We start from the raw sequence: 16,965 nt of genomic DNA on the forward strand, positions 1-16,965 counted from the left end.
CCATTTTTTTGGCAGAAACTGCACGTCATCATGTTCGCCGTTCAAACTGAAGAGAAGTATCCATATTGGACCCCTCTGGTGGTGAGGGGTCGTCGATGGTTTGTCCATGTGCCAAACCAAATTCACACCCTGCTCAATGGTGGAGTGACCTCCAGGAGTCACTAGTGGTTGTTGGACAACCAAGTTGTGCACCTGCTCCTCCAGAGTCTTGATGCCCCCCCTCCGTGGTCTCGTTTAGCGTTGACGGTTCTCCAGCCCGAAATATCTCTGATGGCACGTGATAACCCCATAGAGTCTCTCCAGGGTTGCAAACTTGGGATTCTACTTTTACGATCCATTATCGAAAGATGTCTTACTCTTTAAAAGTTTTGCTTCACTTGCTCTGTTAAAGCTCTCTAGTTACAACAAACTAGTTCATGAACCACATTGAACCTGGAACATGAACCTGGGTGTTGTATTTGATAAAGACATGTCTCTTGTTCAACACTGCAGAAAACTGACCAGAAACTGTTTCCTTCAACTGAGAAAAAATCTCTAAACTTAGGAAAATGTTGTCGGAACATGATCTGGAGCTTGTAATCCATGCGTTTGTTTCTTCTCGCCTGGACTATTGCAACAGTTTGTTTTCATGTCTTAACAAGAAGGAGCTGTCTCGCCTGCAGTTGATTCAGAACTCTGCAGCAAGGATTCTGACCCGCTCAAGTAGAAGAACTCACATTTCTCCGATCTTTAAAACTCTTAACTGGCTGCCAGTTTCTTTCAGGATCAACTTTAAAATTCTGGTTCTTACTTTCAGAGCTATTCATGGTCAGGCTCCTCCTTACATCACTGATTTGATCCAGCCTTACACCCCACCTCGGGCTCTGAGGTCTGTGGATCAGAATCTACTGATAGTTCCTCGCACACGGTTCAGGACCAGAGGAGAGAAATCTTTTCAGGCTGTTGCTCATAAGCTTTGGAACCATCTTCCTCTCTCTGTTTGGTTGATGGATCTACTGACTCCTTTAAGAAACATCTTAAGACGTTTCTATTTGTTCAGGCTTTTCCTTGATTTTCTGGAACTCCTGTTGTGTTATCAGTTTTATCTTGATCTTTAAAATATATACTTTATTGAATATCGTTTTGATTGTTTAAGCGCTTTGTGACCCTGGTCTGGAAAAGCGCTATACAAATAAAAATGACTTACTTACTTACTTACTTCTTCTGAGGATGTCAATGTAACAATAAAGATGTTACATTTTAAAACATGGCATCGATGTGCTGTCTTTCCTGGTTTAATGCAAATGTAACACCGCTTGCCACACTTTTCGCAATTTTTGACTATCACATTTGCTGAAACCCTTGCCTCCTTGTTCTTTGTGTTTTTTGAAACAAGTCTGTGATCTGCCAGTTCTACGACAATCTGTACATACAACAGTGTGAAAGAAATATTGCTTTATTACAATATTAATGTGTTTTAAACTGCTTACTACGTTATCACAATATTAATGTGTTCGCTTCTTTGCCACAAAATGCATTTGTGTTCGGGGTCAGCAAGGGCAAGTGAAGGAACAGGGAACGAGTTGGGAGGGGGTAGGTGAGAAAGAGCAGATAACTGTGGGATGCTCCCTTACCTTGAGTGTTATCTGTAAGACTGTTTTGAACTGCTGATGCCGATGCTGTGATGTAACCTGCAATGAATCTCACTAGGGACAAAGTAATTGGGGAGGGGGGGGGGGGGTGAGCAGGATCTCGTCATGAGAAGATGCACAACGACCTTGGCTGTTATCCGAAAGGTACCGTGAGGTACCATGCTTTTGATGTAACCACTCCAAAATGTGTTTTGCTTTGAACAAACTGAATAAAAAGGGGGGGACGCTGGAACTCTGCGGACAGTCGGTGTGAACTAACTTCCGCGTTGGTTCTGGCTGTCTCCTCTCGAGTGAAGAACAATCTCTTACTGGTGTGAGTCTGAATCTTTTGCTATTGAACTGATTTGTCTGTGAAACATTGTGAACAGTTTTTCTGACATTTAACTTGGTCCTTCGAGCCGGATGCCAACGCCCTTTCTTCGGTGGATGATCGACGACGCCTGAACCACACGGTGCACCGGCCAGTGGGTCTTACAAACCCCTGGGAGACCTCCTTTCCACGAGGCCAGGAGTTGGACATCATCTACCGGGGAGAACGCCGACGGCATCCAAGACCAGATCAACTCCACCAGCGAAAAGATTGAGGTCAGTTACGCTTCTCTGACTAAGTTGTATCATTGTGATATAAAGCATCATTGTATCAAATGAAGAAGCCGTGGAAATAAGGGGACAACGTAGAAGTCCGTCCATGGGATCACTGAGTGATCAAAAGCCGTATTGTTGTAAAACAATAGAGTATCATTGTGAGTATCACGGTGACACAAGGTACAAGTAAATAGAAAAGGGTAAAATCTTCTCTGTTTAAGGCCGTATTTGCAGTACGGGGTGTTACTGTAACACCAGGGCCATTTTCTCACTGAGAGGTTGTTGGGATTCTTGTCTGTCGAAACCTAACGGTGACAACGCAAAACTGACCAAGAATTTACAAAACCATCATAGAAATTGGAGTCTTGAGTAAAAGAAATAATCTAAAACTGGTGAAACGACTGTGAGTATAAACACCCAGGGGAGCCCGCCTCTTTTGAGGTAGAAGTTTGGTTCCCGGTCGCCACCAGGCATTTAGCATTTTCTTTCGAAAAAACTCGACAAGACACATACCAGAACGACATGAAGAAGGAAAATAAGACTTTTGCGGATGCAGAAGCAATTAATAAAAAGAGAGAAAAAGAAGAACGAGTGCGTAAAGTTGAGTCGGCAGATTTAGACAATAAAGGTTGTTGCAGATTTGTGAAAAAGTGGCAGAAAAAATATAGGTTTTCAGGAGATGTTGATAATGAGACAGAATTGAGTAAGTTGTTGAGTAAATTGTCTTTGAAAGATAGAGAAAAGGGAAAGTTGAACGGAGTACATGGAAAGCAGTGGTACGCATGTAAGACTCTGTATGACAGAGCAAGGGAAAAGAATCAGAAAATAAAAAATAAAAAACAAATGAAAGTGTGTTTAGTATCAGTAAATTGTGCTACCAAAAATTAAATAAAGATTTAAATTGAAATTACTGATCCAATAACAAAACCATCATGAACATAGTTGCTTTTAGAATCACGCAGTGGTCAGTACCTGACATGAATGAAGTGAGCATAAGTGACTGATACAGGAAAGTGTTTTAGGCTACAATAACTACATACCTGAAGTAATAATGATACAGCTAAGTTTAAACTAACTGTTAAAGATAAAAATGAATTTGAACAAATTGACGATGACACAGGAGCGAGTTTAACTGTGGCTCCGATCACTGATAATGTGCAAAGGGGAAACGCCCCTAGAGCAGAACAGTTGGGGTTCCCTCCCCCCGATTTGCACGGGCGGGCGCCAATTCCAACTCCAACACCGCGGGTTCACCAGGCGGGAGGGGCCGGAGTGAGGGAAACACCTAAGATATATCCGTGCCTGCCCGAGACACCTCCGTTATACTCACCAACAATGACGACATCAAACTCATCAGCGGCAAACCCCCCTGAAAAGAGAGTTTTGTCAGCCCTGACTCCATCTCAGGGAGAAGCGATCATAACTCAGCAGCAGCCTCCTCTACAAGTTGGAATGCTGCCAGCCCTGACCTTAGCTCAGGGAGTTGTGATTCTAACTCAAACAATCCAGTTGGATCTGGAACTTTTGAGAAACAGGTGACAAGAAGTATGGGGGGGTCGGTGATTGGGAAAAACAAATGAATCCACAGCATCCACTACAAGTAAAATCAGAGCTGAAGCTACATGATATTAACGAACAGACTACAGGAGCATTTCCTATGATTCAAATGCCGAATAATGATGCTAATGCACCATTCTTTGTTTTTAGACCATGGACACCCGCAGAATTTAAAGAAATAATACAATCTATTGCAACACCTGCTGCAAACATAAAGACAGTTCATCAGAGATATTAGAGATCTCGTTGATGGTCACAGGTTAAACGGTCACGAGATAGCTAAATTAATGGCACTATCTACAGGAGCTAGATACGGAAATGTAATGGAGGGGTGGGCAGGGTTGAACGATCAAGGTAATGTCATACCACATGCACAAGTCGTGTTACCCCTGAATGACATTTTGGAAAGATGTGAACGGATCTATGCACAGAGACCTGATCCTAATCAAATAAGAGCCTGTACACAGAATGAAGACGAAAAAATAGACGACTTTAAAATCAGATTAATGGATGTTTTTAACAAACATGGTAGGATTCCGGAAGATCATCCAGCTCTATGGGAATCACATTTAAAAATAATTTATTGAACAGGACATCTTGCCAGAGATTGCACTGAGAAAAACAAGCGCAGAGATAAACCCAGACGAAAACACTACTCTGATGATTCGTCTGAGGATGAAGAATGACTAGGCCAACAACAGGTGGCAGCATCAAGGTCACGACTGAGTGCACCGCCATGTGAAACTGATGAATCAGAAGAAGAAATGAACCTCTCACATACACCAAGTGCAGCTTCATGTTGAGAAAAAAAAAATCCTTCAAATAAGGAAGATTATTTTTTATTTCAAAAGAGGCATGTCATATTCTAGAGTGTTTTCTTACAAATATCTGTATGTTTAGTTTAGCGCAACGTCACTGAACTGTTCAAGTTAGCATGTAGAGAAAAATGGTTTGCTTTTCTACGGAGCATTCATGTTAATTACTTTTTAAATTTGTTAAGCCATTTTCCATGCAAAAATTGTTATTTGTGCTGAAGATGTATTTAAAAAATGTTTTAAAACATCTTTTGTTAGCCGAAATGCTGTATGCTATTGTAAAGTGTACATACAGTTACATTGAATTTCTGAAACAAAGTTTTAATGTTAAGTCTTTTTGTGATCAAGTTGTTCATCAGCAGGTGGTTTTCAAATTGTTGAAACAAGTTTGGGTTAAGTTGTATTAAATACAAATGTTTTCTTTTCCAATGAAACCTTTTGGCAGAAAATTGTTTGCCTGATTCAAACATGTGACGTATGTTTGTGAACAAAATAAAGGGTGATAAACAGAAACAGGCTGTTTCTAAAGCACCGAAACCACAGACAAAGAAACAAATTCTATGATGGAAAAGGTAAAATCTTAGGAAACCAATTTTTCATTTTTTTAATAAGTATTATAGACTTTATTGAGGTTAATTCTATGTAAAAGAAGAATATGTTGTTTGAGTTGATAAGTTGCAATTTGAAATTAATTTGTCTTTGTCGGAATAATGATACTGAATTGGTCGAAGAATTTCTAACTACTAGTTTTTAAATCTAGTTGGTTTTATAGTTGTTGAATTAATGTTCTGTGAATTCTATATTTTGGACTATGGAAGTATTTGTCTTGGTGGATAAGAGTAATTGTCCCATCTTTGAGCAAACAGTAACAGCAAAAGGAGGATTCATGTCATCGGTCCTGATGCAGAAACATGGTAGCAAGATGAGACCAGTTCCATATTATTCACAACAGTTGGATCCAGTGGCACGAGCAACGCCAGAATGTGTACAAGCCGTGCTCTCTGCGGCGCTCGCTGTGCAAGCATCCGCTGAGGTCGTCCTGTTTCACGCGTTTACTCTGAAAGTACCACACGCAGTATCAGTCTTACTGTTGGAAACGAAAATGCAGTTCTTATCACCTGCTCGACATCTACATTGCACTGCTGTATTGTTATCTCAGGGACACATTAACATTGTCAGGTGTGGAGCACTCAATCCAGCGTCATTAGTACCCACACCACTAGATGGCACTCCACATGACTGTGGAAGCCAAGTCCAAATTTTAACTAAACCACGACCAGACTTAACGGATACACCTTTAAGGACAGGAACCGTAGAGTTTGTTGACGGTTCAGCGAGTAAAGATGAAAAAGTAAAAAACAAAGTGGGGTACGCGGTGACGACCGCAGATAAAGTACTTTATCAAGGGAAATTAAAATCAACTAGTTCAGCTCAGGCAGCTGAGCTGGCAGCCCTTATAAAGGCATGTGACATTTTTGAAGGTGATGATGTAACTATCTGGACAGATAGTCAATATGGATACGGTTCTGTGCACGTGTTTTGTCAACAGTGGGCGAGAAGAGGGTTTAAAACAACAACAGGAAAAGAAGTAGCTCACAAAGAGTTACTCGTAAAATTGTTGCATGCCATCCAACTACCAAAGAAGTTGTCAATATGTAAATGTGAAGCACATTTAACAGGAAATGATCCAGTCACTATTGGAAATAGACTGGCTGATCAGGCTGCAAAAGATGCAGCACATAAAAGCCCACAAGTTGGAACAATGCTTGCACAGAAGACCACATCCTCACAAGAAACACCTGTAAAAGAAAATGAAGTGTTAATAAGCAGACAACAAAACGCACCTCACACAGAGAAGACATATTGGGGAAAACAAGGTGCTGAAACAAACTCAAAAGGTCCGAGTACACTATCAGATGGGAAACCGTGGTTACCAAAATCTATGATTGAATGGGCAGCAAAATTGAGTCATGGTTTGAGCCATGTCTCAACAGGAGGGATGGTAGCCCAAGTAAAACAGCATTACCACGTTCAAGGGTTCACTTTATATTCATTTTCTTTTTGTCACAAGTGCCTTATTTGCATAAAGAACAATGCACAAGGGTATTTAAGACCCAAACGAGGAAAGTTCCCAGAACCACCAGAACCATTTCACACCATACACATGGATTACATTGAACTAAACAAAGCACAAGGTAAACAATATTGTTTGGTAATCATTGATGTGTTTTCAAAATGGGTAGAAATTTTTCCAACAGCACATGCTGATGCAAAGACAGTTGTTAAAGCACTGTGTGGTTGAATTATTCCTACATTTGGTATTCCATCGCTCATTCGAAGCGACAATGGTTCACATTTTCTTAACAAAGCTGTAACCAAAGTTGGTGAACTCCTGAACATTGATTTGAAATGACATTGTGTATACCACCCCCAGTCCGCAGGACTGGTTGAAAGAACCAATGGTACTGTGAAATCGAGACTTGTGAAAACAATGAGAGAAACAAAAAGACAATGGCCAGATTGTGTTGGTCTCGTTGAAATTGGTATGAGAATTGTACCCGCTGAAGGGAAAACATTGTCTCCATTTGAAATCATACACGGTAGACCTTATACTTTACCTGATCTTGCACCGAAAGGTCAGAGTATAACAGGAGGGTCAATTCCAGCACACATGAAAAGACTGTATGAACAGAGAAACGTTCGTAAGCACGATGATCTGCCAGTTTGTTCTGACCCACAGACTTTCCAGGTGCAAATTGGAGACTTGGTGTTTCTAAAAGTGCTGCGACGACTCAAGTGGGACAGCGAACGGTGGGACGGTCCTCACGAGGTGGTGGCTGTCAGTCCAACAGCGGTAAAGGTCGACGGCCGGACCGGTTGGATTCATCAATCCCAGTGCAAACTTCAACGACTGCCTCCTGGTCCTGACGGTTCCAGAGCCCCTACCACATCTCAACAAGCCAAAAAGACAGAGTGATAAAGGTCCTCTGCTGAGCCCGGCAGCCCTGTCACTCCGACGAAAGACCACAGCGCCCCATCCTCAATTACACGTGTCAAAAAGACGGACGAGTGAGGGCAGCCTTGCCCTTCACTCCAACGCATCGGACGAGAGTTTATCCGCGGTAAACGCACGCTCTCGAGGGTTCAGAAGAAACCCCAACGAATGGAACGAGAGTTCTTCCGCGGCGAACGCACACTCTCGAGAAGAATGATGAACCAACCACAAAGACTTCTCCGTTCCAGATGGGTGAGAAACTTTGGACAATGTATGTTGTATGTACTATGATTATGGGAACGGTACTGGTCTTTTTGTGGGCATTGTACATCTTAGAGTGGGGTCCACCTAATTCTAAGGTAGTAGAACGAAACTTCAATCAAACTAAAAACCTGACTAGAAGCAAACGAGACAAGGAATTTGATGACAGATGTCTTTGCGGAGGGTCAAGCCTTTGTCTAGCCCAGTGCTTCTCAATTATTTGCTGTTAGGCCCCCCCTAAGAAGAAGTAAAAATTTTGCGCCCCCCCCAAATATACAAATATACGCTGCCACCGGAAATAATATCATTTGTCAATAAAATTGCACCTCTGCATAACATTATATTCTTATTAACATTAAAGAAGACTAAATAAAGAAATATGGATCAATTTAACAAATAATTACTTTATTAACACAGTAGAAAAAACTTAAAGAGCATAAATTTAGTGCAAACATTTTCTGAGCATTGGATACTGAAAGAAAACTTATCAATAAATAATAATTAAATGAAATTGACCAGCAACATTAACTCAGGAGCACAATATATAAAACAATTTGAACCAGCTGATACTGAAAAATAAAGACTATAATCAATAAATAATACATTCAAATTGCTCAGAAAAATCAACTCAGGAGCACAATATATAAAACTATTTGAACCAGCAATATATAAAACACTATGATACTGAATACTTATACATTGTAATTGATCCGCAACATCAACTCAGGAGCATACAATATTAAACTCTTAAAAACCGAAAATGAATAAGACAATGTGTGCTGATTTGTTTCTTTTATCAAAATGAGGAAGTGAGGAAGCTTAATCTCAAGGTCTCAAGGTCTCGAAAAGCGCTATATAAATAAATATTACTTACTTACTTACTTACTTAATGGCTACAATTAGCACGTTTTGCAGAGCACAGCTTCTTTAGCACTCAAAAAACGGGACGACTGTTGATGATACTCAGCACGTTTTCGCTGGAAAAACTCAAGCGGCTTATCAGCGTGATTGGGGTGTGTAGTATGAACGTGGCGCCTTAATTTACATGGCTTCATGCTGTCCGCTGCCAATGTTTTCAGACACAGCAAACAGACCGGTCTTTCCTCTTCTCCCACCGTATTAACAGTGAAGCCAAGCGCTACATACGCCTCGTCATACTTCCTCGTCTTGGCTTTCGGGACACTTGCCTCGGTATCTCCGTCTTTGTCCGCTACTCTTTTCCTCCCCGTTAGATACTTATCCATGCTATTCACTGCACTTCCACTGTTCGTTTACTCCACACACTCCTGCTCTGCTCTGTGCTACGGGCTCTTCTTTGGTGCAAAAAGACCCACTCCCTGCGTACACTGACAACGAGAGCGCCACTGCCACTTACCTTAGTGGATGCGCAATTACACTTTATTCTTATACGACACGTAAAAAAAAAAGCATGTTCCCCAGGGTCACTCGCGCCCCCCCTGGCATCGCTCCGCGCGCCCCCCTATTTGAGAAACACTGGTCTAGCCCAATGCAATGAAGGTGTTTACTTAGGGAGGGGACCACCAGGTTATGTCACACACAAAGACATAGGAGATATTAGTCGGCTACAACAATATACAGGCACCTTTATCAATCTTACACAACTAGCTAATGACACGGTTTTAACAATTCCGTTAGCTAACTTCCACACTGAATCAACCGATAAAAAACTCAAGGCTGTACGGTTTAATGAATGGTCAACATATTGGTTCTATCTCATGTCCCAAGAAACCTCGGCTAAGAGAAATGCATGGTGGGGATGGGATAATTATGTAACAACAGAAAGCGGTGATTATTGGCCAAAAGCCAAACGAAATAATGGCGCAAAAAATTGGAACGATAAAGTGTACATGACGCACAGCGGAATGAATCTGATATTCACTTTTAAAGCCATGACAGAACTCCCAAACAAAGATAAAACAGATTGTAGCGTTTTGACACTATGGGCCTGGTATGCAAATGGTGAAGATCCATTCGTCCTAATAAAAGTATGCTACAGACCAATCTTAGAAACCAAGACACACCTCCTCCCAAAAGCCACAGTAACTGTATCCCGAAAAGGCGAAGTTACACCTGCCCAAGGTATTGTAGTTCATACCTACGGAGAAACCATCGAAGAATTTTTGGCAGTTGACACAGGACTCACTATTGATAACAATCTCTACCTTGAGCGTGTTGTAAACATTGCCAGATCCATCAGAAAGGATTGTGCAGTTTGCATGAGACCGAGGGCAGCAGTAACACTGGTTGAGCCGATTGGAAACTTGTCATGCGTGATGAACATGACACAGGGTTTCAAAGTGACAAGTTACTGCATGCTGTATGCTCAAAGGTACCCTATAATCGGAGCAACGTCCAAACCCTTCTTGTTCCATCCACCGACAGGGGGCAAATTTGTTTGCTACGCCCGAACATCCTGTGGTAATGCCGTCTGCAGGGATTATGGGAGGTTGAATGCATCGTTCTGTGCTCATACTGTTAACTTATGAAAGAAGGCCTTGAAACACGTCATTCGATCTCAGTTGTGGTGGTGGTGTGGAGGTGGGGTTTTGAGAAACAGATTGGTGGAAGAATGGACGGGTAAATGTGCTTATGTAACAGGAGTACAAGAGACAAAGACTTATGTGTTGGATGATGATGACCAAAGTGTAGACATGAATTTAACTGACGCGAGAGCAAAAAGAAGCATTCCTGATTCACCAATGGTTAGTAATACACCTGTGTACTTTGATGCCATTGGTCAGCCCCGAAATATTCCCGACCGAGACAAACCTTTAGACGAAGCAAACGCGGCTGCGTCTCAGCTTCCGTTCTTTGGAGGGTGGTTTCCGGTCACCACTTATAAACACACAGAACTCATTAATTACCTGAATCACAAAATCAACACTCTGACTAACTTCACTGAAGTTCTCCAAACACATGTGGCCTCCCAACTACATGCAACCTCTCTCATGGTTGTACAGAACCGTCAGGCATTAGATATGATCCTGGCAGAAAAAGGAGGTGTTTGTAAGTACATTGAGAGTACAGGAGAATGCTGTACATACATCCCGCTCCATACGCTTCAAAATGGAACAATTAGCCAGACACTAACCCTGTTAAGAGCCTACCGTAAAAAAAACTCAAAGCATGGAAGGTGTGGTCCCCAATCCAGTCTTACAATGGTTAAACGACACATTCGGTAGCTGGAAAAATGTAATCCTAACTATTGCCAGTATAATTATGGCTATTATCTCAATTTTAATTTTTATAGTAGCATGTGGTATTCCTTGTTTGCGTATAATGATGGCTAAAATGATGGACGCAGTTAGCGTCAAGGTAGCCGCTCATGTCACTATAGCCATGGCACAATACGAGTTGGTGCCAGTTGAAGATGACTCAGAATGCGAAGTCTAAAATGTATAGATGATATTCCAGTTTATTTTGACGCTGTAACTTAAAAGTCTACCAAGCAGAGGTTATGAGCCAAGTGTTTTACAAATTGGAAATGTCGGGAATGTATATATATGTAATGTAAATGTTGGCTTCTTGCTGGGAAAGGGTTTCTATCTTCTTTTTGACCCCAGAAAGGGTTTTTGGGGATAGTTTTCTTCCCATTTCAGCAATAAGTCTTTTAAAAACACTGTTTAATATTGATAAACAGGAGGGAAATGTGAAAGAAATATTTCTTTATTACAATATTAATGTGTTTTAAACGGCTTACTACGTTATCACAATATTAATGTGTTCGCTTCTTTGCCACAAAATGCATTTGTGTTCGGGGTCAGCAAGGGCAAGTGAAGGAACAGGGAACGAGTTGGGAGGGGGTAGGTGAGAAAGAGCAGATAACTGTGGGATGCTCCCTTACCTTGAGTGTTATCTGTAAGACTGTTTTGAACTGCTGATGCCGATGCTGTGATGTAACCTGCAATGAATCTCACTAGGGACAAACTAATTGGGGAGGGGGGGGGGGGTGAGCAGGATCTCGTCATGAGAAGATGCACAACGACCTTGGCTGTTATCCGAAAGGTACCATGAGGTACCATGCTTTTGATGTAACCACTCCAAAATATGTTTTGCTTTGAACAAACTGAATAAAAAGGGGGGGACGCTGGAACTCTGCGGACAGTCGGTGTGAACTAACTTCCGCGTTGGTTCTGGCTGTCTCCTCTCGAGTGAAGAACAATCTCTTACTGGTGTGAGTCTGAATCTTTTGCTATTTGTCATGTTTTGGTGCTTTCCTGTTTTATTTTGAAGTCGGTTTCCTGTTTTGGTACGTGTCTATGCTTTTGTCTTGACAGACGCGGGCAGGTGCGCGGCTGGGGGTGATTGAATGGCGGGTTCTTCCCACAGAAAAGGAGCGTCGCGGACCTGAAGAACTCGCCAGAGAATTGAGTTTCCAGACTAGGTTGGCATCGCAGATTCTCTATGCTCGTGTTCCGTATGAACTTTTTCCCGAAGACCCCTGACGTTGTCAGCGCCTTGTTTTGCTCACGTGAGTCTTTTCCTCTTTTTGTTTTAGTTCCGGATCTGAGATCCCGATCTCCAGCCGCATCCTGCCTTCGTCCCGAGTTCCTGATTTGTTTTTTTTGTTTCGGTCCTTTCCGACCGCTTGGAGTATTAAAAGACTTTGCTTGAACATTTGCTCCGAGGATATTTGTCCACTTCCGCTTCTGGGTCTCCTGCCGAGTTCCACCCGTGACAGAATTCTCTGGCCACCCAGCGGAAGTGAAGGAGCTCCGCCGAGCCCTCGGTTCTCAAGGAACCAGACTTTGTTCGCTCGAGGAGATGACACGGGAGAGTCACGCAGCGCTGGTCCAGCTGTCAGCCGCCGTGGGTGAGTTGACTCTCCGTGTGGCCCCTCCCGCACCTGTTGCAGCCGCTGCAGCCTCTGTACGCGCGCCGACTGTCTCTGCTCCTGCTCAACCTGAGAGACTGTCGGTTCTACGCGAACCCACGATACCCACGCCGGGATATTATAGTGGAGAAGTGGGTGGTTGTTCACGCTTTTTGCTCCAAGTTCAGTTAGTTTTTAGCCAGCAGCCCTCCTCGTTTTCTGCGGGTCTAACTCTCCGGCTCTAGCTAATTTTGACTGTTTCTCTGACGAGATGCGCCGGGTTTTTGACCTACCACATCGCTCTCCCGCGGTGTCCTCTCGCAAACTACTCAGGTTACGACAGGGCGAGGAGTCTGTGGGGCATTACTCGGTAGATTTCCGAATTTTAGCTGCTGAGAGTGGTTGGAATGAGCCCGCACTGATCACCGCGTTTACCCAGGGGTTAGGTAGCGCAGTCAGGGATCAACTCTCCACACGGGAGGAACCAGAGGGGTTGGAGGCTCTTATCAGCCTAGCCACCAGGATTGATAATAGGTTGAGGGAGCGCCGCAGGGACGTTTTCTCTCCTTCTTTTCCCCCTTTTGACCAACCAGCTCCTCTGTTGACTCCTGAGACTCCGACGCCGCCACCCGATGAGCCGATGCAGCTGGGTCGGACGCGTTTGTCTCCGGAACAGCGCTCCCACAGGCTCACGAAGGGACTGTGTCTGTACTGCGGCGAGCCTGGTCATCGACTACGTGTCTGCCCCAGTCGACCTAAGGTTAGTGCTCGGGTGGGACACACTCGTTCGTCTCATGACCCGACTCACCGGATCACCCTACCTGGTCTATTGACGGTTGACTTGACTTCGACTGCGCCAGGCCCTCGACACTTATATCGGGGAGTCACTGACCGCCGGTTTAATTCGCCCCTCTTCTTCGCCTCTTGGTGCAGGGTTCTATTTTGTTAGTAAGAAGGACAAGTCCCTGAGACCTTGCATAGACTACCGGGGGTTAAACAGCATAACCGTTAAGAATCGGTATCCCCTCCCACTCATAGACCCGTCGTTTGATCCTCTGAACAAGGCCATGATATTCACTAAACTGGACCTTAGAAGTGCTTATCACTTGGTCCGTGTTAGAGAGGGCAATGAGTGGAAGACGGCTTTTAAGACCCCCTTAGGACACTTCGAGTACCTGGTCATGCCGTTTGGCCTGACCAATGCGCCAGCGGTGTTCCAGAGACTTATCAATGAGGTCTTAGGGGACTTCTTGAGTGATTTTGTGTACGTTTATCTTGACGACATTCTGATCTTTTCCAGTTCTCCTGAGGAACACGTCAGCCACGTCCGCCGCGTTCTCCAACGATTATTAGAGAACAGACTGTTTGTCAAGGCAGAGAAGTGCGAGTTCGGAGTCCCCACAGTGAGTTTATTGGGTTTTATTCTAGGGCAGGGTCAGCTGCGGCCAGATCCCATGAAGGTGGAGGCAGTTGCTCAATGGCCGGTGCCTGTTAGCCGCAAGGAATTGCAGCGATTCTTGGGTTTCGCTAATTTTTATCGCAGGTTCATCCGGGGTTATAGCCAGGTTGCCGCTCCATTAACCCAGCTTACCTCCACCAAGAGTGCTTTCACCCGGTCCTCCAAGGCGGACGACTCCTTCAACCGGCTGCGCTCGCTGTTCTCCTCCGCGCCTATCCTACGACACCCCGACCAAGCCCGTCAGTTCATCGTGGAGGTGGACGCTTCGGACACCGGCATAGGGGCAGTGCTGTCCCAGAGGTGCGCCAGGGACAACAAGGTGCATCCCTGTGCTTTCTATTCCCGGAAGCTGTCCCCAGCGGAGCAGAACTATGACATTGGCAACCGGGAGCTCCTGGCGGTGGTGGCGGCACTTCAGGAGTGGAGGCATTGGCTGGAAGGCTCAGAGGTACCCTTTCTGGTTTTAACGGATCATCGGAACTTACTCTACCTACAGGAGGCCAGGCGCCTGAACTCCCGCCAGGCCCGTTGGGCCCTGTTTTTGGGTCGTTTCGACTTTTCCCTGACGTACCGCCCGGGAGGTAAGAACGTTAAGCCTGATGCCTTATCCCGTCAGTTTGCTCCTTCCCAGGAGGGTCTGGCAGAGGAGACCATCCTTCCGAAGCGGTGCTTTATCAGGGCGGCCAGCTGGGATATAGAGAGGGTTGTTCAGGAGGCCCAGGAGAGTGACCCAGGACCTAGCTCTGGACCGCCTGATAGACTGTTTGTTCCGCAGCCAGCTCGTGCCCAGGTCCTTCAGTGGGGGCACACCCACAAGGTAGCGTGTCACCCGGGCGTTTCAAGGACACTCTCGTTTCTCAGGCAGAGATTATGGTGGCCGGAGATGGCACGCGACGTCCTGGAGTTTGTGGCTGCATGTACCACGTGTGCTCGCGGAAAGTCCTCTCGTCGCCCCCCCGCTGGACTCCTTCGACCCTTACCTGTGCCGAGTCGCCCCTGGTCGCACATCTCTGTGGACTTCGTCACCGGTCTCCCTCCTTCCATGGGTAGGACAGTAATCCTGACAGTAGTGGACCGCTTCTCCAAGATGGTTCATTTTATCCCCCTGATAAAGTTACCGTCAGCCTTGGAGACAGCGGACCTGCTGGTCCTACATGTTTTTAGACTCCATGGAATCCCGGTAGACATTGTCTCGGATCGGGGACCCCAGTTCTCCTCGCAGGTATGGAGAGCTTTCTGTAGATCCCTGGGGGCTAAGGCTAGCCTTTCGTCGGGGTACCATCCGCAGAGCAACGGCCAGACGGAACGGGCCAACCAGGACCTGGAATCAGCTCTACGCTGCGTGTCGGCTCGTCACCCTGCCTCCTGGTGTCAGCACATCCCCTGGGTGGAGTATTCTCACAACTCCCTAACTTCATCTGCCACTGGGAGGTCACCATTCATGGCAGCGTACGGTTATCAACCACCTCTCTTCCCCTCTCAGGAGAGGGAGGCAGCGGTTCCCTCAGTTCGGGCCCACCTACGACGTTGTCGATCTGTCTGGCACCAGACCAGGGCGGCCTTATCCCGCACCGCCACAAGAAATCAACGCCTCGCTGACAAGCACCGTGTGCCAGCCCCGAGGTACTCACCTGGCCAGAAGGTCTGGCTATCCACCCGGGACCTTCCCCTTCCAGTGGAATCACGCAAACTGGCTCTTAGGTTCGTGGGGCCGTTCGAGATCGAAAGGATCATTAATCCCACTGCCATGCGCCTCAAGCTCCCTCCGTCGCTCAAGGTCCATCCCACCTTCCACGTCTCTCTCCTGAAGCCCTTCTCAACCAGTCCTCTCAGTGCGCCAGCCGAGCCTCCACCTCCTCCACTCATCATTGACAATCACCCTGCCTACAAGGTCCACAAGATCCTGGAGGTTCGCCGCAGAGGTCGGGGCTTCCAGTACCTAGTGGACTGGGAGGGCTACGGTCCAGAGGAGCGCTCCTGGATCTCCCGCTCACTCATCCTGGACCTCTCCCACCTCCGAGACTTTTACCGGGAGCACCCGGAAAGACCGGGTAGAACGCCTGGAGGCGCTACCTAGAGGGGGGGGTACTGTCATGTTTTGGTGCTTTCCTGTTTTATTTTGAAGTCGGTTTCCTGTTTTGGTACGTGTCTATGCTTTTGTCTTGACAGACGCGGGCAGGTGCGCGGCTGGGGGTTATTGAATGGCGGGTTCTTCCCACAGAAAAGGAGCGTCGCGGACCTGAAGAACTCGCCAGAGAATTGAGTTTCCAGACTAGGTTGGCATCGCAGATTCTCTATGCTCGTGTTCCGTATGAACTTTTTCCCGAAGACCCCTGACGTTGTCAGCGCCTTGTTTTGCTCACGTGAGTCTTTTCCTCTTTGTTTTAGTTCCGGATCTGAGATCCCGATCTCCAGCCGCATCCTGCCTTCGTCCCGAGTTCCTGATTTGTTTTTTTTGTTTCGGTCCTTTCCGACCGCTTGGAGTATTAAAAGACTTTGCTTGAACATTTGCTCCGAGGATATTTGTCCACTTCCGCTTCTGGGTCTCCTGCCGAGTTCCACCCGTGACACTATTGAACTGATTTGTCTGTGAAACATTGTGAACAGTTTTTCTGACAAACAGGGTTCAAAACATCTTGAAAACAGTCAAGTTCCTGGCAGACATAGGAGTGTGGTTTTTCATAACCTTTGAAGCAAAAGTTACATAAATGTCTGTTTCCTAAGAACCCTTTAGGGTTAAGGATGCCGTAATAATGCTCTTAAAGCAAAGAGGTACAGAGGATCTGTGAAATCTGTAGCGAAATGACTTTTGATTGAATTCAGCTCTG

The 16,965-nt window shown here is 45.4% G+C and overlaps 1 long non-coding RNA gene across 1 annotated transcript; it reads left to right on the forward strand.

Annotated features, from left to right (window-relative positions):
• Positions 1–1,838: 1,838 nt before the first annotated feature.
• LOC148082856 (uncharacterized) lies at positions 1,839–11,965 on the forward strand. Its single transcript, XR_015710948.1, has 3 exons — positions 1,839–2,216; positions 7,329–8,049; positions 9,363–11,965. It is a non-coding gene; the product is annotated as an uncharacterized LOC148082856 (long non-coding RNA).
• The last annotated feature ends 5,000 nt before the right edge of the window (positions 11,966–16,965 follow it).

The sequence above is a fragment of the Callionymus lyra genome, chromosome 4 (assembly GCF_982586985.1).
Source record: "Callionymus lyra chromosome 4, fCalLyr1.hap1.1, whole genome shotgun sequence".
Classification (NCBI taxonomy): domain Eukaryota; kingdom Metazoa; phylum Chordata; class Actinopteri; order Syngnathiformes; family Callionymidae; genus Callionymus; species Callionymus lyra.